Genomic DNA, 27,569 nt, shown 5'->3' with positions numbered 1-27,569 from the left:
CTTCAATTAGCCAGAACCGTAGCAAGCAGGAGCTGGAACGAGACGGGGTGTCCGCTGTCTGGGGCATGCCTTAGCCAGAGGCAAAATTACCAGCAGCTGTAACGAGCGGGAGCTGCGATTCGCTGCAGTGTCTGTTTGCCGGAGCATCCGTCGGCCAGACTGCACTCCCAGCACGGCTGAAGAGCAGCCGGGCGCAGGCAGGGCTGTCCCCGGCAAGGCGCTCCGAGCGGCAGGGAGGCGAGTTGTCCTTCTGCCAGCGGGGAGCCCGGCCTCTTCCCTCGGGGATTAAATCCACGCCACGCGTGGATCCGCTCTCTTTGCGTGGAGGGTCTCTCCCGGACCCGTTCCCGAGGGCTGAAGTGAGTTGGGGGTCCCCCGGCTCTCCCCGGGGGCAGGCGGCAGCACGAGGCGGCGGTGTCTCCCCGGTACCCGGCAAAGGGGAGCGAAACCGGCCGGCTGGAGCTCCGGGGGTGCACAGCCCGGCCCCGCACGGCAGAATCCTTCCCTGGGTTTTCACCGTTGGCTGGGTGTGACAAACAGGTTCATTTTGTGCCTCCTCTTTTCCCAGCGTCACCTTCTGCGTCACGCGAAGAAAATCCTGCGCGGTTGGCGCCGCTTGCTGCTCAGGTAACGGCACGTGTGGGGCCGGGGGAGCGGGGAGAAACATTGGCGCGTTCAAGGACGCTGCAGGTGCTCCGCGTCAAACCCAGGGAAAAGGCAAATTTGTGCCGGTGCAGAAAAGCTGATGAACGGTTGCCGTTAACAGAGCGCGCGTGCCTCGTTCCCGAATCGGTCCCTGGGTAGTTACGAACATTTCAGGTAAAAGAATGAACTTTCATCTACAATAAATTAAGAGCTGCCTGTTACCGTCTTTAGGGTCGAGTGTTTCTCTTTTGCTTGTTCATACTGATTTTACGGGCAGGTTGGAAATAGCCTTTTATTTTTATATTTTTACACTGCTCTGTCACGTTTGGGAACTCTGAATCATAATTGTTTTCAGACTCTCAAACATTTCTGCCCCCTCCCACCCCCCAAGGAGAGGCTATGTTTAAAAGTTAATTAGTTTCCTTACAAATGCATCAGTCAATCAAATTGAGATATGATTATTAAAACCACACAAATGACACCAGTCTTACAGATCTGGACTATTTCTGAACACGTATTCACCACATGCAAATGTCATTGGGATACAGATCATCTGCACTTCATGCTCTGACAAGACAATATGCTGAGATGGGGATGAGCTCCAAAAGAAAAAAAAGGTATAACATCATGGGTTTTTTGGTTTGGGTTTTTTGGTTTGGGTTTTTTGGTTTGGGTTTTTTGGTTTGGGTTTTTTGGTTTGGGTTTTTTGGTTTGGGTTTTTTGGTTTGGGTTTTTTGGTTTGGGTTTTTTGGTTTGGGTTTTTTGGTTTGGGTTTTTTGGTTTGGGTTTTTTGGTTTGGGTTTTTTGGTTTGGGTTTTTTGGTTTGGGTTTTTTGTGTGGTCTTTGTTTTTTAAAAGAGTGCAATGTTGACTGGTGGCAGCCTGCAGAGCTCTTGCTGCCTGACCTCTCCTTTTCTTCTCTGTAACTCCTCTTTCATGGCTGTAATTTTCATTTGGATAATTTTAGAAGAGCAATTAAGTTACTTGCCTGTGTAAATGTGCTGGTAATACCTGGAAGGTAAATGCTTGAACCGGTAGTGAATAACAAGTAGAATTTCTGAAGGAAGAACAATAATAACAGGAAGCAAATAGCAAGTTACCAAAGATTTGTGTGTGTCAAACACATCAAAGATTTATTGCCAAATGTTATTTGGCAATGTGTTCCAAATGGCTTTTTTTGGTAAACATAAATTTTCAGGAAGTTCAGGGTTGTGTATGGCAAAACATGTCCCTCTGTCTAGATGTCCTGCTACCTAAATAGCATCAGTCAGGAGCGTGTTTTGTGGCAGGGCTGTTGTTGTACTCTCAATATTGCCACAGTAGCACTGCAATATTTCGACCTAAGAGGTGGGTTTAGGAATGGAAGGAGAATGCCTGTGGTCTGTAAGGGCTATGAATGCTGACTCTTTTCTCTGCCTGCTACTTTCCTGGGCACGAGGTGAAGCTGTTTTGGTTTTTTCCCTTTTTTCTGAAGCTGTTGCTGCTGTGAGTTTGCAATTTGTGTTACTGCATTTTTGTAGAGTTCTAGTTACGGACCATTTCTACTGTGACGAAGTGTCAAGGTACGGTTTTCTGAAGTTTAAAGCTTCAGAAACTACTTTCACTGAAATCAGCATAGGTGAAACTGATTGTTGTGGTTAAACCCAGCAGGCAGCTAAACACCACAGAGCTGCTTGCTCACTCTCTCCCCCTTGCCCCCCCCCAAAGTGGGATGGGGAGAGAATCAGAAAAAAAAGTAAAATTCGTGGGTTGAGATAAAGACTGTTTAATAAGACAGAAAAGGAAGATAAAATAATAATGATAAAAGAATATGCAAAGCAAGTGATGCACAACGCAATTGCTCACCACCCGCTGACTGATGCCCAGCCGGTCCCCGAGCAGCAGCAGCTGCCCCCTGGCCAACTCCCCCAGCTTATGTACTGAGCGTGACGTCATATGGTATGGACTGTCCCTTTGGCCGGTTTGGGTCAGCTGTCCTGGCTAAGGTCCCTCCCAGCTTCTCGCTGGCAGGGCATGAGAAGCTGAAAAGTCCTTGGCTAGCGTAAGCGCTACTTAGCCACAACTAAAACATCAGTGTGTTACCAACGTTATTCTCGTACTAAATCTAAAACGCAGCGCTGTACCAGTTACCAGGAAGAGAATTAACTCTATCCCAGCCGAAACCAGGACACTGGTCTTGCGCATGCTCCCGCTGTGCTTGCAGGGGTGCTCAGTGGCTCCTCATCAAAACAGCGAGGTGTGTGTGGACGTCCGTAGGGTTGCGCTCGGGGTCTGAGAGCGTTATGTACTTTTGCTGTTGGAAGATGGAATAGAGCGTGTGCCTGTTAAATCTAACGATGGTCGAAGGTTGGGAGGGACCCTGAGCAGGTTTGGTGGCACAACTGCAGTTTTCAAAGATCTCGACTGTTTGGAGAAATGGCCTGGAAAAAAGGATTCCTCTTTTGCAGCGAGTTCGCGAGGACGGATGGGTTGCCGTACTCTTTAACAAAAATACTCAACTTGGAACGTATCGGGTGAGGAAATCGCGGCTCTACTTAGGCTTGAGAAAACGTACGTAGGTGTCTGTGCCCGTCACCTGCGCGTCTCTAGGCAAGTGAGTTCTAGCGAAACTAAAGCTGCCGATGAGCCAAAAAAAAGGCACGGTTGTCTAAAACATGCAGAAGCTCTGGTGGCCTGTCTCAACAACTGCACCAAAGATGGTGCAAAATACTTTTCCCTCCACTCAGTTGTAGTCTTCACAGAAAAGGAAGCTTTAGGTTCCTACCCAGCTTTATGCTAAACGGTTTTTTCCCTCTCAGCAGAATGTCAACTGCCACCGTTTCATCATGGTCGCACTTTCTTTTGCCGTGAAAGTACAAGACAGATGGACAGATAGTGGTCTGCAAGTACAAGGTATGTCTGTGATGTGTGTCTGTTTTTCCTAAGGTACCTGTAGTATGGACTTTAAAGTTAACATTAAGAATGTGGCAGCTCTCCGTCTGTATTTTTTTGTATGAAATATTTTAACACAAATACTAAAAATAAAATAATAGAATTATAGAATAGTTTGGGTTGGAAGGGACCTTTAAAGGCCATCTAATCCAACCCCCCCTGCCGTGGGCAGGGACATCTTCAACTAGACCAGGTTGCTCAGAGCCTCGTCCAACCTGACCTTGAATGTTCCCAGGGATGGGGCATCTGCCACCTCTCTGGGCAACCTGTGCCAGGGTTTCACCACCCCCACTGTAAAAAAATTTCTTCCTTATATCTAGTCTAAATCAACCCTCTTTTAATTTAAAACCATTCCCCCTGGTCCTGTCACAACAGGCCCTGCTAAAAAGTTTGCCGCCATCTTTCTGATAAGCCCCCTTTAAGTACTGACAGGCTGCAATAAGGTCTCCCCGAAGCCTTCTCTTCTCCAGGCTGAACAACCCCAGCTCTCTCAGCCTTTCTCTCTCTCATAGGAGAGGTGTTCCATCCCCCTGATCGTTTTCGTGACCCTCCTCTGGACCCGCCTCAGCAGGTCCATGCCTTTCTTCTGCTGAGGACCCCAGAGCTGGACGCAGTTACTGCAGGGGGGGTCTCACCGGAGCAGAGCAGAGGGGCAGAATCCCCTCCCTCGAGCTGCCGGCCACGCTGCTGGTGATGCAGCCCAGGATACGGTTGGCCTTCTGGGCTGCGAGCGCACATTGCCGGCTCATGTCCAGCTTTTCATTTGCCAGTGCCCCCAGGTCCTTCTTGGCAGGGCTGCTCTCCATCCCTTCATCCCCCAGGCTGTGTTGATACCGGGGGTTGCCCCGACCCGGGTGCAGGACCTTGCACTTGGCCTTGTTGAACCTCATGAGGTTCACACGGGCCCACTTCTCGAGCTTGTCCAGGTCCCTCTGGATGGCATCCCGTCCCTCAGGTGTGTCGACCGCACCACTCAGCTTGGTGTCTTGGTGTTTACAAATACGGTCTGTTCTGGAGCGTGTCACGCCTATGCAAAGCTTGCTTCCCTCCATTTTCCCTTCCTGAAAGCATAATCTTCTGTTTCTGTGTGCTTACTATTAAAGGGTTCTGTGAAAATAACTTTGTACAAAAAGAGGAAAGGAACTGTTTGTAAGAGTTCAGATGTTCAGAAGAAACAGACTCTGATTTCACAACAAAAGCTGTATGCTTTTTCAGTCAGTCAGTGTTTAAAATACCTTACAGGAGCACTCGAAAACCTTACTGAGATGCTAGCGTCTGTGCTAAAAGCAATCAAGGTCAAAAAAGCGGCGTGGACAACACGGGACAAATCGGTGTCGCTTCGGTGCGTTTTCCAGGCTTTCCCGAGAAGCGGTAGCAGCCTCGTAACTAGCGACAGAGAGTCCTGATGCGGTTTTGGTGAGTTACTGCTTCTATCGCGTCCTTTTTCCTAACCTGCAGCGCGTAATTTTGACTTTGGTTGGAAAGAGATTTTCCAGAATGGAAATCTTTCTCGTTCAAAGGAGTTGCCTTTTACGAACTTCCCATCAGAATGGATCTTCGGAGATGACGTGCTCGGCAGTAGAAGTCATCCGCAAGGAGACTTTTCGCGCTCTCTCTGGAAAAAAAAAAAAGTCAGTCAGAGGTTGGCGGGGGGGCCGCTGCTGGGCTGCGGCTGGCTGGGCATCGGGCGGTTGGGACGAGCCCCTGTTTTCATTTGTACCGCTTGTCTGTCTGGGGTTTTATTTTTCTCTCTGTTATTTTTTTTTCCCCTGTTCCTTACAAGTGGTGGTGGTGGTGGCGGTGGCACTTTCTTTTTAATTATTAAACTGTTTTTATCTCAACCCATGAGTGTTTTGGGTCCGAAGACCCAAGCACAGCACCTCTTCCAATTGTTGATATATTGCTGGATTTTGGTTCTCAGGTGTAACAGTCGAGATATCATAAAAAAAGTTAAAATAGTATAATTTACAAACTATATATAAAAGGATTTCAAAATAAAAACATATATATCTACTATATTATATGAAGGAATTTAGCGTATAAAAAATTGTAAATAGACATACATAGGGTTTTAAAATACAAAAATAACTTCTATATAAATTAAAAAATAAAGGACTTGAAAATGCGAACAGGATGATATATTTTATATATGAAGGAATTTAAATAGAAAAAAGTCTGAATAGGTGGAGCTATCTACGCTTACTACGTGTTACATAGTAACTCTAAATAGATATTATATGTAATCTAAGAGATTATACATAAGTGTAAATGGATATCTAAGTCTAAATAGATATAAGTATAAATATATATCTCAGTCCATAAAAGATATAGGTCTAAATATATGTAAGTGTAAATAGAGAAGTCTATAAAGATACCTAAGTGTCAAAATATAGAAGTCTAAATAAATATTATATATAATAAGTGGGAAATAGGGTGGGATAAGTGAAACATAAATATATTCCCTAAATATATAGATGTGTAAATAGATACATAAGTGTAAATGTCTATGATAGATAAGGTTTTTAAAATGCAAAGAAACCCTGTTTATAGAAAGGATTTAAAAACTCAATACACACACACACCCCCCACAAAATACCTCTCTATTGAAGATACAAAAGCGCTTTCAAAAGCTGCCTCTTCCCTGTTCTCCTTTTCCGCCTTTTCCCATCCTGATTGGGGGCCAGTTCCCCCAACAGGGACTTTCCCCTGCAGGGCTGCGCACGCAGAGCGGGACCTGCCACCACGACATAAAAATACCACAAAACTACTGATTCTGGGTCTGCAAGGGGGGAAAAAAAAAAACCACGACAATTTGGGGGAAAATACCCAATTTGGAGCTCCCGGGAAAGCCAAATCCACCTAGATTTGTGCAGCCAGAAAACAAAAACCCCCATTTTCATGCACAAAACCAAAAGTGCCCAATTTTTATGTTGTGGAAAAGCCTCCAAAACTGAGTATTTTGGAAAAGGAAAAAAAAAAAACCAACACCAATTTGGGGTGAAACACCAGCCATTTGAGGGGCATCGCTTGTGGTTATCCAGTGCGGGTCAGTCATCGGGAACGGATAATCTGTTGCGGGTTATCCCAGGTGAGTTTTCTGCTGTGGGTGGTCCCAGGTGGACCCCCTGGCGTAGGTCACCCCCACGCATGTCCCCCCATGCATGTTTCTACCCACACACGCCCCTCCCGGTGTCCGCCCTGCCTTTCCCGTGCGAGGCGTTTCCCCCGTGTGAGATTTTTCCCCCCGTGCGAGGTTTTCCCCGTGACGCGCCCCCCGTATCCCCTGCCCTCCTACCTCGTGCCCGCACTGCCCTCCTCTCTCCTCTCCCTCCTCCCACCCCCCGTGTTCCGCACTGCCTCCCCGTAACCCCTCTGCCCCGGACCCCTGGGGTGCTGCCTGCCCTGCCAACCTGCCCGTTGCCCCCCGCCCAAACTCTGGCACCCCCCTCCTGCTCCCCCGCCCCCCACTCCCACCCCGCTCTCCCTCCTCCTGCGTTTTGGGTTTGTGCTGCAAACGGCGTGGGTGACGCGGGGCTGCGTGAGTTCCCGCTGCGCAGCGCTTGCACGGCGCCGGGGGCTGTGCTGCTCCTCGCCCCGCCCTGCCGGCGAGCGGGCTGGGGGTGCGCGAGGGCCTGGGAGGGGGCACCGCTGGGAGAGCTGACCCCGGCGGACCCAGGGGGTGTTCCAGGCCCTGTGACGTCAGGAAATAAAACTCGGGGGGCGGTTGGCGGGGGGGCCGCTGCTGGGCTGCGGCTGGCTGGGCATCAGGCGGTTGGCGGCGAGCCCTTGTTTTCGTTTGTACCGCTTGTCTGTCTGGGGTTTTTCTCTCTGTTGTTTGGGGTTTTTTTCCCCCCTTTTCCTTACAAGTGGAGTTTTTTCACTTTTGCCCTTCCAATTCTCTCCCACCTCCCACTGAGGGGGGAGCGAGTGAGCGGTTGTGTGGTGCTGAGTTGCCAGCTGGGATTAAACCACGGCACAAGGTGAGTTGCAAGCCCTGCCTGGCTAAACGCTTTAGGCTCTCCGTGTTATTCCTGCCATCTTGCCATCCTTGTTCTTTCCTGCTGCTTTCAAGTGCCTTGTGCTCCAGCAGCAGGCTGGGAAGGAGGGTTGTGGCAGGAGCTGCAGCACCCTGTGACTCCTTCTCAGGCTGCTAGCTTCGCCCTTTGTATGGGCTGCCGAGGTCGTCGGCTCCGCAGGGGCCACAGGCAGCCTGCAGAGCTTGACGCCAAGCCGTTCCTTTCCCCTCTGCGCAGCAGCGGTTCTGCCGCTGCTACAGGCAGCCGCTTGCTCGAGGGCGAGGGGCTGGGATGACGACAGGCTGCTGCACGCTTCAGTCGAACTGAGACGCCGTTCTCTGGGGAGCCGGTGCAAGGAGAGCTCAGGTCCGTTCTGTACTGCCGATGGCTCTTCGCAAGGGAAGCGTGCTCTGGTTTTAGCAGAAAAAGGTGTCGGTCACAGGCAGCCACCTATCACTGCGCACAGCTCAGCTATTTGGCAGGGGTCTTGCTTGTTCAAGTAGAGGCGTATTCCTCGCCTTGCAGTCTCGATGGCAAAACAATCGGGGGTTCAAGCTACAAAAGCACAGAGCAAGGATGGAACCTGCCGGGCTCTACGGTCAACTGCTAAGGACGCCTAATACACCAGCAGGCCTCTTGGCTTTCCCTGCCTCATTTCTAATTCCTTTGCACGCTGGAGGGCAGGGTGGTAAGTGACGTCGTGCAGCGTCTCTCCTCCAAGTGGCAAGCCCTGCGCGTGTGCAGGGTGAGGAGAGCAGAGTGCTGATAGCACAGAGGCGAGGAAAGGTGCAAACACCGCAACAAAGCCCCAGGACCACCAGCGTATCGCTCGTTTGCAGGTCAGCCACTGGCACCGGGTCTGCTCAGTGGTTTCCTGATGGACATAGCTGCCCCTCCCCTGCTCTCAGGGTGTCACCCCTGTGGCCTTATTTTTTTAAAATCTCTCTCCAGCATCTGTTGCGTCGCCGCTGTCACTCCCACAACCCCGATGCCACCTGCAGACCGAGACAGCGATCCCTGGGGCTTCCTCCGGGTTAGAAAGAAACCTGTTCCACAGGTTCCCCGTGCTGCTTCTCCTCCCCGGGTAATGGGCTGGGGGGCACGGGCAGAAACAACCACGGGACTTGTAAAGCGGCCAGAGGGAAAGGACTGAAATGCTGGAGCCACCGGGTGCTTTTTGGTACAGAGGCGATGAAGATTAGTGCCCGGGCCGCGAGTGGGAAAAGGGCAGGGAAATTTAAGCCCAGTACCGCCAGTAAGCAGTTACCGTCTGTCGATGGTACGAACTGGGCGGAGAGAAGGGGAAAGGGCCGGTGAGGCGACGGTGGCACCCGGCGGGCGGGATTGGGTACTGCAGCGCTTGAGCCGCGCATGCGCGGTGGCGCGCTTTTCTTTGCTCGCTGCTGCCACCGAGCGACCAAAATCGGGTACTGCAGCGCTTGAGCCGCGCATGCGCGGTGGCGCGCTTTTCTTTGCTCGCTGCTGCCACCGAGCGACCAGAATTGGGTACTGCAGCCCTTGAGCCGCGCATGCGCGGAGGCGCGCTTTTCTTTGCTCGCTGCTGCCACCGAGCGACCAGAATTCGGTACTGCAGCCCTTGAGCTGCGCATGCGCGGTGGCGCGCTCTCCTTTGCTCGCTGCTGCCACCGAGCGACCAAAGCTGGGTACTGCAGCTCTTGAGCCGCGCATGCGCGGAGGCGCGCTTTTCTTTGCTCGCTGCTGCCACCGAGCGACCAAAATTCGGTACTGCAGCCCCTGAGCTGCGCATGCGCGGTGGCGCGCTTTCCTTTGCTCGCTGCTGCCACCAAGCGACCAGAATTCGGTACTGCAGCTCTTCAGCCGCGCATGCGCAGTGGCGCGCTTTTCTTTGGTCGCTGCTGCCACCGAGCGACCAGAGTTCGGTACTGCAGCTCTTGAGCCGCGCATGCGCGGTGGCGCGCTTTTCTTTGCTCGCTGCTGCCACCGAGCGACCAAAATTGGGTACTGCAGCTCTTGAGCCGCGCATGCGCAGTGGCGCGCTCTCCTTTGCTCGCTGCTGCCACCGAGCGACCAGAATTCGGTACTGCAGCTCTTCAGCCGCGCATGCGCAGTGGCGCCCCCTTTCTCCGCGCTGCCGTCCGCCGTTAACGGCAATGCCGTACTGTGGTGCCTGCGGGGTGATGCCGCCGCGTTCGTTCGTTCGTCCCGGTAAGGAAACGCCGCTGCCGCCCCACGTGCGCGCTGCCGGCGGGCGCTGGGCCTGCAAAGCGCGGACCTGCAGCGCCGGTGCCGCCCCCGTGCACGCGCCGCCCGGCGGCTGCTCGCTGCTGCCGCCCCGTGGCCGCATCGCGGTACTGCAGCGCCGGCACCGCTCAGGTGCGCAGCAGCGCCGCCGCCGCCTTCGCTGCTGCCGCCCCGAAGCCGAAGCCTGGTCCTGCAGCCCGGCGTTCGCGCGCCGGCTCTGGCCCCTCCATGCGCCGTCCCCATCCCGGTGCCTCCCTCATCCCGGTGCATTCGTCATCCCAGGCGGCAATGGTTAGGGTGCCCCCCCCCCGCATGCCAGCACCCCCAAGAGTATTGGCGTGTCCCGGTGCTGTCCCCATCCCTGGGGCAGCTCCCCGTCCCCTGTCCCTGCGGCTGGTCGTTGGGCTCTGTGTTCCCCCAATAAAACACGGGGATGGAGGGCACCCCTGGGGACAGGGGGTGGGGACCCCCAGAGAGTAGGCTGTGCTGCCGTCGCTCCTTGGTGCTGGCCCTGCTTGTCCCCTGTCCCCCCAGTGGTGACGAGCTCCAGGCCACTGGCGGGGGCCCTCACTGTCACCTTCCCCCCATGCCGGTTGCCACCAGCGACAGGGAGAGCGACGCACCCCCGGGGGTGTTTGGGGTCCCCAGGGTGGGAGCGGAGCTGCAGGATGCCGGGTCCCCCCTGCCCGAGCCCTGCAGACCCAGGTGGAGCGCAGGCAACCCCGGCCCTGTCCCCAGCCCTGTCTCCACGTGGCCGTGGGTCGGTGCTGCCATTGCGTGGCCAGCGGCTGGGAGGACACAGCTCCCACCGGCTGGGGCCAGAGGAGCCCGGCAGCCTGGGGACCCCTGGGAAGGGCTGGCTGTCATGGGGACTCGCCGCCCAGGGCCCAGGGCACCCCAGAGACCCGACAACAGGGTGCAGCATGAACTATTTTATTACCTGTGCAGTATCCATGAGTGAGTCCCCATCGTTCCCATCCTGGTCCCCCAGTGGGTCGGGGTCCCAGCTGCCCCTGGGGGTGGCTGCAGGTGTCGGGGGTGGGATCCCTTCTCCCCGCGGTGCCCCCCACCTCCCCAGGGTCATCCCTCCCAGTCTCAACTCCCCACATGGTGTCCTCAATCTCCCGAGAAACACCTCTGTCCCCAAATGTCCCCCTACCTACCCCACTCCCAGGGTCCCTCCCGGACCCCAGGATTCCCCCCCTGCCCCATCCTGAGGCCCCTCTCCCCCATCCCCATGGTCATGAGACACACACACGCACCCCCTCCAGCACTGGGGAGACACTGGGAAGAGCCGGCACTGCCATCTCGAGGTCCCGCTGGCCCTCATCCCCCCTAAAGTCTTGCACCATGCTCTGCTCCTTGGGGGGAGTGCCCACAGTCGGGGGGGGTGGGGGCTCCCCTCCTCCCCAGGGAACCCCCCCAACCTGTCCAGGGCACCCTCTGCCACCTCCCCAGGGTCCAATCACCGTAACAGGGTCTGACCCTGGGATCCCGCTGGTTAACGTCAGGTGCAAGAGAAGGTTCCTCATTACTCCTTGATTAGTTCTTAGGTGCCAGCTTGAGCTGGGTGCCTCCAGAGAGGGACCCCTACCCCGGATCACCCTCCTTGCACACCTGCACCCGTTGCAGGAGGGTCCACGCACACCATGGGAGCCACGTGGGAACCGGAGGCGGCCTCAAGGCTGCTCAGCAGCAGTCAAAACACCCCAGTGGTTTCAGACACCGGCTGTTTTGCTCCCGAACCCAAGGGTACTGCCGAGAAAAATAACCACCACTGTCACACGAGGGTCCTGCACAATCCCCACCGTCGCACAAGGGTCCCCGTGCACCTGCCCACCATTGCACGAGGGTCCCCTGCACACCAACCAATTGCATAAGGGTCTTCCTGCACTGCCCCCCCCATTGCATGGGCGTCTCCACACACCGACCCCCCGCTGCGCAAAGGTCCCTGTGCAATCACCACCGTTGCACGGGGGTCCCTGCGCCGGCACCCGCACTGCACGAGGCGCCGTGCGCATGCGCACTTCCGGGGCGGGGACTACAACTCCCGGCGTGCCCCCCGCGGGCGGCCCGGAGGAGCCGCGCGCTGATTGGCTGCGGAGGATATTTCAACGGGGCGCGCGGCGGGGTCTGCACCCAGGCGGCGGCGGGAGTCTGAGGTGCCGCGGGCACGGCGGGCTGGGGGGAGCCTGCGGACCCCAGGGGGGGGCTGAGGAGGGGGGCTGTGCGTTCCGGGGGGGCCGGGGAGTGGAGCTGGGGGGGGCTGTGCGTCCCGGGGGGGCCGGGGAGGGCTGTGCTTCCCGGAGGTGGCCGGGGAGGGGGGCTGGGGGGGGCTGTGCGTCCCGGGGGGGCCGGAGAAGGGGGCTGGGGGGGGGCTGTGCTTCCCGGAGGGGGCCGGGGAGGGGGGCTGGGGGGGGCTGTGCGGCCCGGAGGGGGCCGGGGAGGGGGGCTGGGGGGGGCTGTGCGGCCCGGAGGGGGCCGGGGAGGGGGGCTGGGCGGGGCTGTGCGGCCCGGAGGGGGCCGGGGAGGGGGGCTGGGGGGGGCTGTGCGGCCCGGAGGGGGCCGGGGAGGGGGGCTGGGCGGGGCTGTGCGGCCCGGAGGGGGCCGGGGAGGGGGGCTGGGTGGGGCTGTGCGCCCTAAATGCGCTGGGGAGTGGGGCTGTGTGTCCTAGGGGGCTGGGGAGTGGGGCTGGGGGCGGGGCCTGCAGTCCCCCAAGGAGCTGGGGAGTGGGGCTGTGGGTCCTGGCGGGGCTTGAGAGTGGGGCTTGGGGCTCCCACGGGGCTGGAAAATGGTGTGGTCGGGTGCTGTGAGCACCGGGGGTGCTGGGGCTGGGAGGCGCTTGCAAACACCGGGGAGGGGCTGCGAGCATGGGGGGCACAAGGGTTGCACCAGGGTCGGTGCACGATCACCTCCATTGTACGGGTGTCGATGTACAGCCAGCCGCGGTGCACGAGGCGCCGTGCGCATGCGCGGTCCCGGGACGGGGACTACAACTCCCGGCGTGCCCCGCGCGAGCGGGCCGGCGGAGCCGCGCGCTGATTGGCTGCGGGAGGGTATTTTAGCGGGGCGCGCGGTGGGCTCTGCACCGAGGCGGTGGCGCAGCGTGAGTGTGAGGGGCAGCGGGCCCGGGGAGCCGAGGAGTGGGGCTGTGGCGGGGGGGGCGGTTCTGCAGGCTCCGGGGACAGGGGCTGGGGGGGCTCCAGGCGGAGGAGGGGCTGTGAGCATCTGGGGAGTGGGGCCGGGGGGGGCTGTGTGCCCTAGGGGGGCCGCGCAGTGGGGCCGGGGCGGGGCGCTGTGTGCAAACAGACCCTCCCTGCGAGTCCCCACTGTCGCCCCGTGGGGCCGGGGACCCCCCAGCCCTCCCTGCAGGCAGACTGGGGGCTTCGCGGGCCGAGTCGAGGGAGGAGCTGCTGGAGAGAGGGCTTAGAAACGGCCTTCTGCCCCCGAGACTGCTGGAGCATTTGAAGGGGAGGGACAGGTCCACCCCAGGGCCTCAAGGGGAAGACCTCGGAGCAGGGACTTGGGGTTGTTCCAGGAGCAAAAGCTGGTCCCAGCCAGCTCGCCTCTGCTCCCCCGGCACCGGGATCGGACCTTTCAGCCCCGTTTCTGCCTGAAGCATCACACAAGCGCTTACCCTCCCCGGGGGCATCTTTGGGACTTGAGAACAGGCGCAGCAGCTGGGTTTTGGGCTCAGAAACGGGTGCCAAGTGAGCTGGTTTGGGGGCCCAAAGCAGAAGCCGGTTTGGCCGTTTGTGCGGGGGGGTGGGAGGGCACTGGGGGCTGCAGGAGAAAGCAGGGGGTGGGCAAGGTGCGTGGACCCTCCCTGGGGGTGGGGGTCTGGTCCTGCTGGACCGCAAAGTGCGGGAGGCCGGCACGCACCAGGCCCAACTCAACGTCTGCGGTGGTCTCTGCTTTTCAGACCCCGCACGCCCTCTTCGAGTCCAGCTCTTGCTTGTCGACTGCTTCGAATAGTTATTAACTAATTAGTCGTACAAACTAATTGATATTTAATCCTAATAGTCGAGTTTTGACAGCGATTGGTTTACGACCTTGTCAAAAGCCCGGGCTGTTGCAAATAGCTGGAGCTTGTAAGGAGAAGGAGCTGAAATCAACGGTGCAGAGCTGGAGCTTCAATTAGCCAGAACCGTAGCAAGCAGGAGCTGGAACGAGACGGGGTGTCCGCTGTCTGGGGCATGCCTTAGCCAGAGGCAAAATTACCAGCAGCTGTAACAAGCAGGAGCTGCGATTCGCTGCAGTGTCTGTTTGCCGGAGCATCCGTCAGCCAGCAGCACTCCCCGGGTCCCCCGGGGGGCAGGCGGCAGCACGAGGCGGCGGTGTCTCCCCGGTACCCGGCAAAGGGGAGCGAAACCGGCCGGCTGGAGCTCCGGGGGTGCACAGCCCGGCCCTGCACGGCAGAATCCTTCCCTGGGTTTTCACCGTTGGCTGGGTGTGACAAACAGGTTCATTTTGTGCCTCCTCTTTTCCCAGCGTCACCTTCTGCGTCACGTGAAGAAAATCCTGCGCGGTTGACGCCGCTTGCTGCTCAGGTAACGGCACGTGGGGGGCCGGGGGAGCGGGGAGAAACATTGGCGCGTTCAAGGACGCTGCAGGTGCTCCGCGTCAAACCCAGGGAAAAGGCAAATTTGTGCCGGTGCAGAAAAGCTGATGAACAGTTGCCGTGAACAGAGCGCGCGTGCCTCGTTCCTGCATCGGTCCCTGGGTAGTTACGAGCGTTTTCCTTTCAGGGAAAAGAATGAGCTTTCGCCTACGATAAATTAAGAGCTGCCTGTGACCTTCTTTAGGGTCAAGTGTTTCTCTTCTGTTTGTTCGTACTGATTTTACGGCCAGGTTGGAAATAGCCTTTTATTTTTACACACGTAACTCAATTTGTAGTACTACGTGGTGTCAGGAGAGTGAATTTTGGAGCACCCAGGTACTACTAGAAACGTAATGAACGAGACACGATGGAAACTGATACTTCAACTTGATTTTTACTTGATTTTTTTTTCATTAGAGTGTTGATGGCATGTTGTCGTGTGGCTCCATCCACATTCTGTTCAGTGGAGTCTTCAATCTAGGACTTTGAAGGACAAAAGTTGGTCCTCCCAAAAAAGGGCTAGTCATTCATAGGATCGAGGCATAGACTTGGCGAGCCGCTTAAGTACGTGATCAGAATTGAAGCCAAATGCCGCTTGACGTTGCTGCTGTTGGTCTTCACTTTCATTAGTTTTCCCGCTGCTCCGTCATGGTTGGGAGCTCTGAATCATCCTTTTTTTCACTCCCTAACGTGAGGGGAATAGTTTGTCCAATCCTGGGGGAAACTCCAGTGAAGATAAGATAATTGAAAGAGATCTGTGGGAGCGCATGAAGAATGGGCCGCAGAAGAAAGAACATAATATGATACGATTAGTGGAGGCTTAGGCCACAAGGGCATTGCGACCTTGGGATCTGTGGTTACACGATGGCAGGGTGTGGACCCGGCTGTGACCGACGCTGTCAGCAGGTGCGGGGCTGGGGTGTGCAGCAGAAAGATACAAAAGCAGAACTTGCGACCCTTGGGAACAGCGTGAGGAGGAGCAGCGAATAGAGAGCTCAGGTTTTGCAATATGCATTAGGTAATTAAGATGTAGCCAATGAGTTTTGTACATGGTTGTTCTGAAACCGTATATAAGAAGTTCGTGTAGAGCAATAAAGTGAGATCTGATTTCCACCTGGCTGGGTCTCCGTCTCTCCATCGCGGCAAATTGGTGACCCCGACGTGATTTGGGGTCGTGAACCACCTAACTGCGTGGCAGGCTGCGAGTCCCACAGAACATTGAATGAGCTGCTGAAAGGAAGCAGGAGCCGGCCGGCAACCAATCCCTCCGGATTAGAGAGGTGAGCTGTGGGAAACATGGGGAATCAAGCGTTGTCCCCTGAGAGAGACGTGTATGAGCTTATGAAAGCTCTTCTTAAAAAACATGGGAAGAATATCTCTGGCCATGATCTTAAGACAATTCTTCAATGGGTGCAGGTTAAATTACCGGCTGTAACTGCATCCACTATTTTCACACGGGAACTTTGGGACGATGTGGGAGTAAAGTTATGGGATGCAGCGACTACGGGAAGTGTTGAAGCGCAGCGTATGCTCCCGTGGTGGAGAAATATCTTTGAAGTTTTAAAGGCCCAGGAGGAAAGTAATAAAGATGACCCAGATAAAAAGAAAGACACTTCCCCGGTGTCTGCATTGTTATCGGAGGTAAAGAAGCCCTCGGCTCCATTGACGATATGTACCGCAGGGTATCCCCCTGAGGAGGATCCCTTCGATCCGGGACCCGTGGACCCTGAAAAGGAGCCAGATCTCTACCCCCCCGACCCACACGATGTGTGGGCCAACATTAGGCGCCAAGCGTTAAAGGAGGGGGAACTAGAGATTGCTAGAATGATAGTGGCTCCTGTAGTCTATCAGAGAAGCGGAGGAGCCCAGTGGGAAGCTCTATCTTTTCCGGTGGTTAAGGAGCTGCGCCGTACTGTTACTGAACATGGACTTTCTTCACCATATTTTGCGAGCCTGTTATCCTCTGTCCTCGATACATTTGTTATGACTCCGCATGATTTGAAATCTTTAGCGCGATTACTCCTGACACCGACTCAGTATACTTTGTGGGAATCCCACTGGAAGGGGGGGCTTCAAGCGCTCCTCTCGACTTACGCAGGTCATAATAACAATGCAATTGCTGCATTGACCATAGAACACCTCACGGGCACGGGTCGCCATACTAACCCGGTAGATCAAGCCCGAATTCCACGAGAAGCCCTTGAGGCGACCCGCGAAGAAGCAAAAAAGGCCTTCTTTAAGGTTCCTGATTCTCAAAAACCGCAAAAGGCTTTTACCACCATTACACAAGACTCTCGAGAGCCTTATATGCAATTTATTGATAGATTAAAGCAAGCTCTGGAGCGTCAAGTAGACAATGCGGAGGCGCGAGACATCCTGCTGTTGAAATTGGCTGTAGAAAACGCTAATGCAGATTGCAGGAAGCTTTTAAAATCTCTCCCGAATCAGAACCCTACTTTGGTCGAAATGATTGAGGCATGTAATAGATTCGGTACTACAGAGTATAAATATGAAGTCATGGCTGCTGCTTTCGCAGCCATGCGCGGTCCCTTAGCACCAGGCGTCTGCTATGGATGTGGTAAACCTGGCCATTTGAAAAAGAATTGTCTACTTTCTAGTAGTAATAATGGACCCCGAGCTCCGGGAATCTGTCCTAGGTGTAAGAAGGGCCGCCATTACGCTAATCAATGTCGATCCAAGTATGATTTACAGGGACAACCGATCCAGGGAAACCGATCTCGGAGCGCGGGACAGCGACGCGTGCGGACACAAATGACGCCGTCACCTTTCAAAAATCCCCAGAGAGGGGCAGCAGTGCCTCAAGTCTTCGCCCAGCAACAACAGGCAGCGCCGGACTGGACCTGGCAACCGCCCACACAGTAACGTTGCTTGATTCCTCGGTTCACTTATTGTTAACAGATGTCTCGGGACCTTTACCCTTTAAAACACAAGCCTTACTAATAGGAAGGTCCTCCACGACATTATCCGGACTCTTTGTATTACCGGGTGTTATTGACCCTGATAGTACCGAAAGTATTAAGATCATGGCATGGACTCCGTTTCCTCCTTGTACGGTGCCGGAAGGCAGCCGCATAGCGCAATTAATATTTATGCCCATAGGCACAAATTGTCCAAATTTGGATCAGCTCCAACAAAGACAGGGTGGATTTGGTTCAACAAGGAGCCCACAAACCTTATGGGTACAATCTCTTTCTCAAAAACGACCTATGTGCCAATGTACCCTAATTCGTGGAGAACAAAAAGTGGTCTTGAATGGGATTATTGATACTGGAGCTGATGTCACAGTAATATCTCAAGCTAAATGGCCGCCACTGTGGCCGCTAGCCAATGTTTCCCAGGCGCTAGCTGGGATTGGCGGGACTGGTAAGAGTCACCAGAGCCTGGAACTTATCCAAGTTCAAGGTCCCGAAGGGCACATTGCCTCTGTTAAACCTTTTGTATTGCCTATTCCTATGGTTTTATGGGGGCGGGATGTGCTGTCACAGTGGGGAATGACAATTCGTACTCCTTTTTAGGTGGGGCCATTGAAACGCGCGACACCCTAAAATTGACCTGGAAAACTGATGTTCCTATTTGGGTAGATCAATGGCCCCTACCTTTAGAAAAGCTTCGCGCTCTTCAAGAACTGATCACAGAGCAACTCCAAAAGGGACACATCGTGCCTTCTCTTAGCCCATGGAATTCTCCTGTTTTTGTTATCAGAAAACAAACTGGCAAATGGCGCTTGCTCCATGACCTCAGAAAAATTAATGGCGCCATGGAAACTATGGGGGCCTTGCAACCTGGGCTCCCATCCCCTACGATGATTCCTCGAGATTGGTATTTAACTGTTATTGATCTTAAAGATTGCTTTTTCAATATTCCCTTGCATCCGGATGATGCTCCTAAATTCGCCTTTTCAGTTCCTAGCGTCAATATGCAAGCTCCATTGCAAAGATATCAGTGGGTTGTGCTGCCACAAGGAATGAAAAATAGCCCGACGATATGCCAATGGTATGTAGCCAAAGTACTTAGTCCTGTTCGTACTACAATGTCTAATGTCTTAGTGTACCACTACATGGATGATATCCTGGTGGCTGCACAACATCACGCGGTCATGGAGAAAGCTGTAGCCCTTGTCACGGCTGCCGTAAATTCGGCGGGCCTCTGTATTGCGCCGGAAAAAATTCAAAAAACACCTCCATGGAAATATTTGGGCTGGCGCATAAGAACTCAAACTGTAGTTTCTCAGCCTTTGCAGATTCAGACTGATATAAAAAACCTGCATGATGCACAAAAATTGTTAGGAACCATTAATTGGGTCCGACCTCTGTTGGGGATTTCCAATTCAGACTTGAGCCCGCTGTTTGAGTTGCTCAAGGGAGACCCAGATTTGCGTTCTCAACGCTGTCTTAGTCCCGAGGCTGTTGCCTCGCTGCAAAAGGTGGCTACGGCCATTACTCTCAGGCAAGCACACCGATGTGATCCTGATCTCTCTTTTCATCTAATCATCTTAAACCCGGCTCGACAACCCCATGCATTAATATTCCAATGGGATCCACAAAAATCAGACCCGTTGTTGATCATTGAGTGGGTTTTTTTACCCAATCAGTCTGCAAAAACTATTTCAACACAATATGAAATGTTTGCCCACCTGATAATTAAAGCTAGACAGCGACTGTTGACGTTATCAGGAACTGATTTCACTTCTATTTGCTTACCTGTAACAACCATATATCTGCAGTGGCTTTATCAGCAATCAGACACTTTTATACTGGCACTAGCGGGTTATGTGGGCCAGCTTACATCTCACCCGCCTTCGCATAAACTGCTTAATGCGAATTTTAGCATAACATCTAAACCAAAACGGAGCGACCAACCGCTGCAAGCCCTTACTGTGTTCACAGATGGATCTGGAAAGTCGCACAAATCAGTCATATTATGGTGGGACAACCAACGTGAACGTTGGAACTCAGACATAGAAACAGTCCCTGGTTCTCCCCAGATAGTCGAGTTAGCTGCAGTGGTTCGAGTTTTTCGGAAATGGCCAACGCCGGTCAATATCATCACTGATTCCGCTTATGTTACAGGGATTGTGGAACGAGCTGAAGCGTCTGTATTACGTAGTATTTTACATTTTGACTTATTTGCCTTATTACAGGAACTCGTCTTTCTTTTAGACTCTCGCCCTCACCCCTATTTTGTCATGCATGTTAGGTCTCACACTTTCTTACCTGGTTTTATTGCAGAAGGAAATCGACGGGCTGATTTATTAACCTTACCAGTACACGTGCTGCCGGATCGTCTAGCCCAAGCTAGACTCAGCCATTCTTTTTTCCACCAAAATGCTGGAGGCCTTAAAAGACAATTCGGCCTTACCTCTCAGCAAGCATCTAGTATCATTGCTACATGCCCTGACTGCCAGAGGCATTCCTTTCCATCAATTGCAGGCGGAGTCAACCCTCGAGGATTGCAAAGTCTGCAACTATGGCAAACGGATGTCACCCACTATTCAGAGTTTGGCAATTTGAGATATATTCACTCTTCTATTGACACCTTTTCAGGTGCTTTATTTGCTTCTTGTCATACTGGGGAAAAGGCGCGTGATGTTCGTAAGCATCTTATGCGAGCTTTTGCTACATTGGGCACACCTGCACAAATTAAGACAGATAACGGTTCTGCCTATGTCTCTAAAGCAATGAAAACATTTTTTGACTCTTGGGGTATAACTCACATCACTGGCATTCCTCATTCTCCTACAGGTCAATCTCTCATTGAACGTTCCCATCAGTCGCTCAAACGCCTGCTACAACAACAAAAAGGGGGAATAGGAGCCGTTACTCCTGAGGAACGATTACAGAAAGCCTTATATGTTTTTAACTTTTTGAATTGTTCTCTATTAGACAGTAACCCCCCAATAATCCGACATTTTAACATAAATACCTCATTTGAGATGCGAATCAAAGCTCCTGTGCTGGTTCGTGACCCAGAAACAGGTAAGATAATGGGGCCCTACCCCCTTGTCACATGGGGCAGAGGTTATGCTTGTGTCTCTACAGAAAAAGGCCCCCGATGGATCCCAGCGAAGAATGTGCGACCGTTCCGTGAACCCTTGCCCCAAACCTCGCTCGAAGATCCCGAACAGCGGTCGGAAGAGCCTTTCGCAAAAGAAACAGAGCCTGAAGACTCAAGTATCTTAAATGAATAATCGCTATATGCGTAGGTGTCGCTGGACGCGTTCTGAGCATTGGTGTAATCTTTGTCTGAGGAAAGAATTCGTCACAGTAAGACTTTTACTCATAACAGGGCATGAGTCCCTAGGAAGCAGCCGTCTTTTTGATTGCTGTGCTGATTGAAAAAGAGGGGTAATTGAGAGAGCTAGAATTATACAGATTTGTGGCTTGGAATGCAGCAAAACTAATCTAATACCTGCTATCTGGACGGTCTTGGGAAAGGACCGGGAACGCACAAAACGAGAGTGTGAAAAATGGTTCGCTTGGGAAAAGAAAAGCAGGCTGCCGAAAAAATGAAAGTAACTAAAGGCAACCTTGGCGTAAAGTGCCTAGTGACAGGAATTACTATTTCCATCCTGGTCAGCGGCACAGAATCTTGGGAAACCCTTAAACACATAGAAAATAGAAAAAACCTATGGGTCACTTGGGCCGAGAAAATCAATCAGAGTAGCTTCTGTCTTTCGATGGCCACCCCTTCTGACCCTTTTAGGACGTGTCTATTGGGAGTCCCTATTAATATGAGCCTGGTAAACAATTCCACCTTGAGCCTTGAACCCACTGTGATAACATGTGGTTCTATGCGTTCTCAGTCACAGTGTGATAAAAACAATATCACCTTTAACGCTTCTTCTCCCTTTATGAAATGTAATAGCTCTATGTGTACCTCAGATAGAGAAATACAAGAATTTAACCTTTTAGGTTCTGCCCCTTCTGATTTATGTTTTCAGTTTTCATCACATGCGGATCAGGATGATTCCATTAATGTTACGTCGTATAGACCATATAACAAGACAGCATATTGTCAAAATACCACTGAAATTACGGCAATTACTTCTAAGGCAGGGCGATTGCCAGAGGGAATGTTTTTAATCTGTGGTGATCGGGCTTGGCAAGGAATCCCTCGAAGTGCTAAAGGAGGACCGTGTTATGTCGGTCATTTAACGCTATTTACGCCAAGTGTCACTAACATCTTTCAAGCTAACCATACTAAATCCCGTCGCCGTAAAAGAGCTCTTGCAGAATTAGGCGATGATTGTAAAGATGAGGTAACACTTTGGAATCCTCCTGAAGTCATTATAGCCAGCATATTTGCCCCTGGGATAGCTACGGCACAAGCGTTAACACAATTAAGAAAGTTGGCGTGCTGGACTGGAAAACAAATTAATGTGACAACAAATGTCTTGTCGGAATTAGCCAGTGACGTTCAAGGGATAAGACATGCCATGTTACAGAATCGTGCCGCGATTGATTTTTTGCTTTTAGCACAAGGGCATGGGTGTGAAGAATTTGAGGGGATGTGCTGTATGAACATCTCTGATCATTCCCAGTCAATACATAAGCAACTCTCAATTTTGAGGGATAACATGAGAAAGCTTCGAGAAAGTAGTGATCCTTTTACAGATTGGTTATCTTCATTAGGGTTGTCCGGATGGTGGACTACAATTTTAGAAAAAATAGTTGTTATAATTATAGTAGTATTGTTGTTGATTTTGCTTTTGCCATGTGTTATGCAATGTTTACAAAGACTGATAACTAACTCTGTAAAGCGAGTGCTTATGGTGCAACAAGAAGGGGGAGATGAGGGGAATAGTTTGTCCAATCCTGGGGGAAACTCCAGTGAAGATAAGATAATTGAAAGAGATCTGTGGGAGCGCATGAAGAATGGGCCGCAGAAGAAAGAACATAATATGATACGATTAGTGGAGGCTTAGGCCACAAGGGCATTGCGACCTTGGGATCTGTGGTTACACGATGGCAGGGTGTGGACCCGGCTGTGACCGACGCTGTCAGCAGGTGCGGGGCTGGGGTGTGCAGCAGAAAGATACAAAAGCAGAACTTGCGACCCTTGGGAACAGCGTGAGGAGGAGCAGCGAATAGAGAGCTCAGGTTTTGCAATATGCATTAGGTAATTAAGATGTAGCCAATGAGTTTTGTACATGGTTGTTCTGAAACCGTATATAAGAAGTTCGTGTAGAGCAATAAAGTGAGATCTGATTTCCACCTGGCTGGGTCTCCGTCTCTCCATCGCGGCACTAACGCATTTTTCTCCCCAAGGAGAGGCTACGTTTAAAAGCTACTTAGTTTCCTCACAAATGCATTGGTCAGTAAAATGGAGTTATGATGCTTGGAACCACACAAATGACACCAGTCTTACAGATCTGGACTATTTCTGAACACGTGTTCATCGCGTGCAGATGTCATCGGGATACGGATCGTCTGCACTTCGTGCTCTGTCGAGACGATCAGCTGAGACAGGGACGAGCTCCAAAAGAAAAGAAAGGTACAACGTCAAAGTTTTGTTTTGTTGTTGGTTTTTGTGGGGTTTTTTGTGTTTGTGTGTTTTGGGGTGTGTGTGTTTGTTTGTTTGTTTGTTTTTCCTTAAGAGTGCGACGTTGACTGGTGGCAGCCTGCAGAGCTCTCTTGCTGCCTGACCTCTCTTTTCCTTCTCTGTCACTCCTCTTTCTAGGCAAGTGAGTTCTTGCGAAACTAAAGCTGCCAATGAGCCAAAAAAAAGGCACGGTTGTCTGAAACGTGCAGAAGCTCTAGTGGCCTGTCTCAACAACCGCACCAAAGACGATGCCAAATACTTTCTCCTCCACTCAGCTGTAGCCTTCACAGAAGAGGAAGCTTTGTGCTAAACGTTGTTTGTTTTTTTTTTTCCTTTCCTCTCAGCAGAACGTCAACTGCCGTGAAAGTACGAGACAGGTGGAAAGGATCCCTAGTGGTCTGCAAGTACAAGGTAGGCCTGTGACATGTGTCTGCGTTTTTCCTAAGGTGCTCGTGGCACGGACTTTACAGTTAACACGAGGAACGTGGCAGCTCTCCTTCTATATGATTTTTTAACGTGAAATATTTTAACGCAAATACTAAAAATAAAGGAGGTCTGTTCTGGAGCGTGGTACGCCTCTGCAAAGCTTGCTTCCCTCCGTCTGTTTTCTCTTCCTGCAAGCACGCTCTTCTGTTTCTGTGCGCTTGCTAGGAAAGGGTGCTGTGAAAATAATGTTGGGCTAGAAGAGGAAAGGAACCGTTTGTAAGAGTTGGGATGTTCGGGAGAAACAGGCTTTGTTTTCACGATAAAAGCTGTATGCTTTTTCAGTCAGTCAGTGTTTAAAATGCCTTACAGGAGCACTCGAACACCTTACTGAGATGCTAGCATCTGTGCTAAAAGCAATCAAGGTCAAAGAAGCGGCGTGGACAACACGGGACAAATCGGTGTCGCTTCGGTGCGCTTTCCAGGCTTTCCCGAGAAGCGGTAGCAGCCTCGTAACTAGCGACAGAGAGTCCTGATGTGGTTTTGGTGAGTTACTGCTTCTATCGCGTCCTTTTTCCTAACCTGCAGCGCGTAATTTTGACTTTGGTTGGAAAGAGATTTTCCAGAATGGAAATCTTTCTCGTTCAAAGGAGTCGCCTTTTACGAACTTCCCATCAGAATGGATCTTCAGAGATGACGTGCTCGGCAGTAGAAGTCATCCGCAAGGAGACTTTTCGCGCTCTCTCTGGAAAAAAAAAAAAAAGGGGTAGGTCGATTTCCTTGCGCAGACCCAAGCGCAGCACGTCTTCCGATAGTCGACGTACGGCTGATCTTTGGTTCTCGGGTGTAACGGTCGAGAGATCGTAAAGACGCGTTCCTCCGCACGCTCGGGTACGGCCGACAGCGTTAGCAAACCTGCCGGTCCTTTTTGGTAGCCTGATGTATTGCAGCACCGGGGATTTGATATTCCCCACCGCCTGCCTCCCCCCACCCCCCCCCAAAAAAAAAGTAAAACCGTATGGGAGATCTCTTATCTCCCTGATTTTTCTATCGTAAACGAAACTTTAAAAAGAAAGTGAAAATTGTATAACTTCCAAACTGACTTGCGTTGTTTAAACTGCAACTGCCAAATAGCTGTAGCGTATAATTTATTAGGTGTGCTTAAGCAGTTAGGTAGTTGCTCTAAACGTTTAAAAAGAGAGGCAACTGATCGGGTTTTTTTCCCGATCTTTTGGCAGAGCGCTCTGAAGTCCTTTATTTCTGTCTCGCTTTCGGTGGCGCGTTTCCCCGGCAGTTGGGTAGCATCGGTCTCGGCGCAGCTGGCCAGGCGTCCCTCCTAGTCATGTGACGCACGCAAAACCTCTGGTCAAACGATAGCTGTGTAGCTTGGAGGTAGATAATTTAACGGTATGAATTCACAGCTACGCAATTTCAATTAACGCAAAAGGAAAATCAAATATTTTTATAGTATAAGCCTTCTCGTTGTACGTCTGTAAGCGTACGCACGCCTTTTTAGCATAAAATGAATTGCTGAGATTTGTTCTTTCTTTTTCATTTTACTCTTCAAAGTTTTACGCTTCGCTTTCAGCTTTATCGGCCAAGCGAGCGAGATGCGCAGCAGCAGCAGCAGCAGCAGCAGCGCCAGGGCTGGAGCTGTGGCGGCGGATCCGTGAGCGTAGATGCCGATTACGGCGCGCCCTTGTCCTGCAGCCTCACGGGGTTATCTCCCGGCAGCGGTGCTGTAAGGAAGGGACGAGGCGTTTTCCGACACCAGCGAGAGCGTTTACTTCTCTGCGAAGGACGCGTTCAGAATCGCGTCAATTAGTCCTCACGCGGATTTTAAGCGTTCGAATCGCTCGAGCTTTTAAAGGCCGCGTTGTATTTCGAGCTGACCCGTTTGCCTGGCACCCTCCTTTAGCTCGACTGCTACCCTCTCCCTTGTCCTGACCGAATTCCTCTGCTGCCTTCGGTGCTGTTTTTTTTAACGTGCTGAAATATATCCGTTGGGATTTTTGTTTTTCAGATGCCGCGCTGTAAGCGTCCCGTGGTGCTCAGGAGAGACCCCCGGCCCGGGTTTGCCTGCCGGTCGTTGGGCGTGCTGAGGGTAAGGGGCCGGCTGCCAGCCTGCGGGACGGGGGCTGAGGGGGGGCTGCAAGCGTTTGGGGGGGCCGCCCCTCCTTTATCTTTCTAGCAGAGCCCCCCTTTTTGGCGGGGGTGCGTGCGTACATACGCCAACGGCATTATTAAAGTAACGAGCTGCCGGTTGGGGCCGTTTCCCTCATGTTGTGCCTTTTTGGGGGCTGAATAAAAAGGGGGGGTTGGGGGCCTGGAGGGGCGATGATGTCATTTGGGGCACCCCAACATCACCGGCGGGCTGATGATGCCGTGGAGGAGCAGGTGAGTGGGGAATGGGGGGTCATGGGGGGTCGTCCCCCCCCCCCAAAAAGGGGGTCACAGCCCAAAAGTGCCTGATAATTCCTGGGGGGGTTCAAAAATTTTTAAAAACTCTAAATCTATCTGTGAGGCCTCGAAATAGAGAAAAATCTCTCCTTGTTCTATATATTGAAAAATAATATTCCTTTATATGTATACAAGGATTTCAAAATAGGAACCTATATCTGCCCTATTATCTAAAGGATTTTAGAGCATAAAAAAATCCGGAAGACGTATATAGGGTTTTAAAATACAAAAAGAACTCCCGTCTATATAAATTAAAAAAGAAAGCACTTCCAAATGCAAAAGGGATGATATATTTTATGTATGAAGGAATTGAAAATAGAAAAAAGTCTGAATAGATACCGCTGTCTACACTTACTACGCGTTACATAGAGAGCCTAAATAGGCATTGTATGTAATCTAAGAGATGATCTATAAGTGCAAATAGATATCTAAGTCTAAAATCTAAGTCTATAAAGAGATAAGTGTAAATATACGTAAGTGTAAATAGAGAAGTCTATAAAGACATTTAAGTGTCAAAATATGTAAGTCGACAGATATCTAGTCTGAGCAGGTATTATATATAATGAGTGGGAAATCGGGGGGTATAAGTGAAACATAAATATATTCACTAAATATATATAGAGAGAGGTATGTGTAAATACGTTAAGCGTAAACGTCTATGATAGAGAAGGTTTTTAAAATGCAAAGAAACCCTGTTTATAGAAAGGATTTAAAAACTCTTCACCCCCCCACCCCCCCGAAACACCTCTCTGTGGAAGATCCAAAAGCGCTTTCAAAAGCTGCCTCTTCCCTGTTCTCTTTTTCCGTCTTTTCCCATCCTGATTGGGGGCCGGTCCCCCCAACAGGGACTTTCCCCTGCAGGGCCGTGCACACGGAGCGGGACCTGCCGCCGTGGCCTAAAAACACCACAAAACCCCTAATTCGGGGCCTGCAAGGGGTGGGGAAAAAGAAAACCCGCATTTTTGGGGGAAAAATACCCAACTTAGAGCTCCCGGGAAAGCCAAATCCACCAGGATTTGGGCAGCCGGAAAGCAAAAAAACCCCCATTTTCATGCACAAAACGAAAAAGCAAAAATCACCAAGTTTTGTTGTGAAAAAGCGTTGAAAAACCTCCAAGTGGAATATTTTGGAAAAGGAAAAAACCCCAGCCTTTGATATTATACAAAAGCAAAAAAAACCCCGATTTGGGGAAGCTTTGGGGTGAAACACCAGCCATTTGAGGGGCCCGGACCCCTGGGGTGCTGCCTGCCCCGCCAACCTGCCCGTTGCCCCCCGCCCAAACTCTGGCACCCCCCTCCCGCTCCCCCGCCCCCCACTCCCACCCCGCTCTCCCTCCTCCTGCGTTTTGGGTTTGTGCTGAGAACGGCGTCGGTGACGCGGGGCTGCGTGAGTTCCCGCTGCGCAGCGCTTGCACGGCGCCGGGGGCTGTGCTGCTCCTCGCCCCGCCCTGCCGGCGAGCGGGCTGGGGGTGCGCGAGGGCCTGGGAGGGGGCACCGCTGGGAGAGCTGACCCCGGCGGACCCAGGGGGTGTTCCAGGCCCTGTGACGTCAGGAAATAAAACTCGGGGGGCGGTTGGCGGGGGGGGCCGCTGCTGGGCTGCGGCTGGCTGGGCGGGCATCGGGCGGTTGGCGGCGAGCCGTTGTTTTCGTTTGTACCGCTTGTCTGTCTGGGGTTTTTCTCTCTGTTGTTTGGGGGTTTTTTTTTTCCCCC

General features: G+C 52.3%; 2 long non-coding RNA genes across 4 annotated transcripts; both read left to right on the top strand.

Moving 5' to 3' along the window:
- Positions 1–1,040: 1,040 nt before the first annotated feature.
- Positions 1,041–25,421, top strand: LOC142082554 (uncharacterized). Of its 3 annotated transcripts, none has more exons than XR_012673740.1 (5): positions 1,041–1,262; positions 3,443–3,536; positions 4,818–4,991; positions 5,096–5,210; positions 24,988–25,421. It is a non-coding gene; the product is annotated as an uncharacterized LOC142082554 (long non-coding RNA). The 3 variants fall into 3 exon arrangements; XR_012673739.1 differs by lacking the exon at positions 24,988–25,421 and adding an exon at positions 4,088–4,579 and having other exon boundaries at positions 4,931–4,991; positions 5,096–5,583; XR_012673738.1 differs by lacking the exon at positions 24,988–25,421 and having other exon boundaries at positions 5,096–5,702.
- On the top strand, positions 6,050–24,746 carry LOC142082555 (uncharacterized). Its single transcript, XR_012673741.1, has 5 exons — positions 6,050–6,663; positions 22,805–23,387; positions 23,772–23,945; positions 24,050–24,290; positions 24,638–24,746. It is a non-coding gene; the product is annotated as an uncharacterized LOC142082555 (long non-coding RNA).
- Positions 25,422–27,569: the final 2,148 nt, after the last annotated feature.

The sequence above is a fragment of the Calonectris borealis genome, chromosome 5 (genome assembly GCF_964195595.1).
Source record: "Calonectris borealis chromosome 5, bCalBor7.hap1.2, whole genome shotgun sequence".
NCBI classification, from domain to species: domain Eukaryota; kingdom Metazoa; phylum Chordata; class Aves; order Procellariiformes; family Procellariidae; genus Calonectris; species Calonectris borealis.
This window is presented reverse-complemented; position numbering and strand designations above follow the sequence as displayed.